Raw genomic sequence first — 3,911 nt, 5'->3', positions numbered from 1 at the left:
TTCTCATTGTAATTTTAATTTGCATTCTCTTTTTTTTTCTTTCTTTTTATTTATTTCTTTTTTTTTTTTTTTTTTGGCAGATAGCACCAAGATCTTTTTCTTTTTTCATGCTTGCCTACATGCAGATTAATTTGCATTCTCTGATGATTAGTGATGTTGAGGACTTTTTCATATACCTCCTAGCCATTTGAGTATTTTCTTTTGAGAAATGTCTGTTCCGATCCTTTGCCTGATTTTTGTTGTTTTGTTTTGTGTTTTGAGACAGGGTCTTGCTCTGTCGCCCAGGATGGGGTGCAGTGGTGCAATCACAGTTCACTGCAGCCTCCATTTCCTGGGCTCAAGCCTTCCTCCTGCCTTAGCCAACTGAATGGCCTGGACTACAGGCATGCGCCACCACACCAGGCTAATTTTTGTATTTTTTGTACAGATGGAGTTTCACCATGTTGCCCAGGCTGGTCTTGAACTCCTGGGGTCAAGTGATCCACTGGCCTCAGCCTCCCAAAGTGCTGAGATTACAGACATGAGCCACCACCCCCAGGCATTGCCTAGTGTTTAATCGGGTTATTTGTTTTCTTTTCTTTTTTTTTTTTGAGACAGAGTTTTGCCCTGGTTACCCAGGCTGGAGTGCAATGGCGCGATCTCGGCTCACCGCAACCTCCACCTCCTGGGTTCAGGCAATTCTCCTGCCTCAGCCTCCTGAGTAGCTGGGACTACAGGCACGCGCCACCATGCCCAGCTAATGTTTTGTATTTTTAGTAGAGACAGGGTTTCACCATGTTGACCAGGATGGTCTCGATCTCTTGACCTCGTGATCCACCCGCCTCGGCCTCCCAAAGTGCTGGGATTACAGGCGTGAGCCACCGCGCCCGGCCTATTTGTTTTCTTAGTATTGAGTTATTTGAGTTCTTTATATATTTTGGATAGTAACCCCTAATCAGATACATGGCTTGCAAATACTTTCTCCCATTCTGTTTCTTGTCTCTTCATTCTGTTGATTGTTTCCTTTGCTGTGCAGAAGTTTTTTAGTTTGATGTCAATGTCATCCCATTTGTCTATTTTTGCTTTTTAATGCTTGTGTCCTTTTTTTTTTTTAAACTTGTATCACAAAGCCTTTATTTAAAGGTCCATCTCAATTTACGTGTGGCAGCATAAAATAAAGGACCAGATCGTGACACACCATTTCCATTTCAAGTGGTCGAATCCAACATCCAAAACCCAGTAAGCAGCCAAACTCAGCGCAACCTCCGGGCCTCTAGCTTGGACTCCAACAGGGTCAGCACCTCGCCCTCGCGCACGGGGCCTTTTATGTTGCGGATGATAGAGCGGCTCGTGTAATCCATAAATTCCACACGCACTTGTGTGCAGTGTCCCTGAGAACGGTCCTGCCCAGGACTTTGGTGACCCTGGCCAACTTGATAGGCTGCACACGGCTGGTATCCATGATGGCGGCTCGGCAGCAGTCTGGCGGAGAGTCCTTTTTTTTTTTTTTTTTTTTTTTTGAGACGGAGTCTTGCTCTGTCGCCAGGCTGGAGTGCAGTGGCGCAATCTCAGTTCAAGCAATTCTCTGCATCAGCCTCCCAAGTAGCTGGGATTACAGGTTCGAATCACCACATCCGGCTAATTTTTGTATTTTTGGTAGACATGGGGTTCACCATCTTGGCCATGCTGGTCTTCAACTCCTGACCTCGCAATCAGCCCACCTCGACCTCCCAAAGTGCTGGGATTATAGGCATGAGCCACCTTGCCTGGCCAAAATAATACTTTTTAAATTAATATGAATACTTTTAAATATTTTAATATACACTTTGTTTTTTTTTTAGAGATGAGGTTTCACTCTGTTGCCCAGGCTGGAATGCAGTGGCATGATCATAGCTCACCGCAGCCTTGATCTCCTGGGCTCAAGTGATTTTCTCACCTGAGACCTCCAAGTAGCTAAGACTACAGGGGTGCACCACCATACCCGGCTACATTTTTAATGTTTTATTGAGATTGGGAGACGTCTCACTATTTTGCCCAGGGTGTTATTGAACTATTGGCCTCATGCAGTCCTCTTGCCTCGACCTCCCAAAATGGTGTGATTACAGGTATGAGCCACTGCACATGGCCTAGTTTGTTGGGTTTTGTTTTTTTCTTTTTTCTTTTTTGAGATGGAATTTCCCTCTTGTTGCCCAGGCTGGAGTGCAATAATGCGATCTTGGCTCACTGCAAACTCTGCTTCCTGGGTTCAAGTGATTCTCCTGCCTCAGCCTCCCGAGTAGCTGGGATTATAGGCATGTGCCACCATGCCCAGCTAACTTTTTGTATTTTTAATAGAGACGAGGTTTCACTATGTTGGCCAGGCTGGTCTCGAACTCTTGACCTCAGGCAATCCACCCACCTCTGCCTCCCAAAGTGCTGGGATCATAGGCATGAGCCACTGTGCCTGGACTGAAACCCCATCTAAAAAAGAAAAAATTAGCCGGGTGTGGTGGCACACACCTGTAGTCTCACCTACTCAGGGGGCTGAGACAGGAGAATCACTTGAACCCAGGAGGCAGAGGTTGCAGTGAGCGGAGATCACACCACTGCACTCCTGCCTGGGTGACAGAGTGAGACTCCGTCTCAAAGAAGAAAAAAGAAATAGCACTTTGGGAGGCCAAGGTAGGCTGATCACTTGAGGTCAGAAGTTCAAAACCAGCCTGGCCAACATGGTGAAACCCTGTCTCTACTAAGAAGACAAAAAAATTAGCCGGGTATTGTGGCAGGCCCCTGTAATCCCAGCTACTTGAGAGGCTGACATACGAGAATCGTTTGAACCTGGGAGGTTGGGAGGTGGAGGTTGCCATGATCCGAGATCGCACCACTGCACAAAAGAAAGAACAAATTATATGAGAAAAACCAAACTCCCATGTTCCTTTAATTACAGTTGCAATGTGTCCTGAAGTTGCCCAAATCAAAAATACCTGGACTTCATTCATGCTGCCTCTATCTTTTTTTTTGAGACAGAGTCTTGCTTTGTTGCCAGGCACCAGGCTGAAGTGCAGTGGCACAATCTCGGCTCACTGCAACCTCCGCCTCCTGGGTTCAAGCAATTCTCCTGCCTTAGCCTTCTGAGTAGCTGGGACTACAGGCGTGTGCCACCATGCCCAGCTGATTTTTGTATTTTTTTTTTTTTTTTTTTGAGACAGAGTTTCGCTCTTGTTACCCAGGCTGGAGTGCAATGGCGCGATCTCGGCTCACCGCAACCTCCGCCTCCTGGGTTCAGGCAATCCTCCTGCCTCAGCCTCCTGAGTAGCTGGGATTACAAGCATGTGCCACCATGCCCAGCTAATTTTTTGTATTTTTAGTAGAGACGGGGTTTCACCATGTTGACCAGGATGGTCTCGATCTCTTGACCTCGTGATCCACCCGCCTCGGCCTCCCAAAGTGCTGGGATTATAGGCGTGAGCCACCGCGCCCGGCTGATTTTTGTATTTTAATAGAGACGGGGTTTGACCATGTTGGCCAGGATGGTCTCGATCTCTTGACCTCGTGATCCGCCTGCCTCGGCCTCCCAAAGTGCTGGATTACAGGCGTGAGCCACCACACCCAGCCGATTCCTCTATCATTATTACAATCCTTGTACTCCTTACCAATAGGCAATACATTTCCAAGTTCCAGAAATTCTAGCTCCTACTAAACCCATTTCTCTCTGTTGTTGTGTTACTGTCTACTCTGGGCCACCATTAATCGCCTCTTTGGGTCACTGCAACTGTCTACTCATTGGTTTCACTTAAGTCTTTCTCACTCCCGCGCAATTCTTTCTAAAATGTAAATGTGGTTAAATCACTTTGCTTTTGATGCTTCAAAGGACCCCATCAAGAAGGCAAAAAAAAAAAAAAAAAAATCCAGAGGAGAAATGTTTTACAAGTCATATATCTAGTAAGGACTTC

General features: G+C 46.4%; 1 pseudogene; it reads right to left on the bottom strand.

Moving 5' to 3' along the window:
• Window positions 1–1,093: 1,093 nt before the first annotated feature.
• On the bottom strand, window positions 1,094–1,482 carry LOC116546008 (annotated as a pseudogene).
• Between the last annotated feature and the right edge of the window lie 2,429 nt (window positions 1,483–3,911).

Source organism: Sapajus apella, unplaced genomic scaffold (assembly GCF_009761245.1).
Source record: "Sapajus apella isolate SASKATOON/1434 unplaced genomic scaffold, GSC_monkey_1.0 scaffold5, whole genome shotgun sequence".
NCBI lineage: Eukaryota > Metazoa > Chordata > Mammalia > Primates > Cebidae > Sapajus > Sapajus apella.
This window is presented reverse-complemented; position numbering and strand designations above follow the sequence as displayed.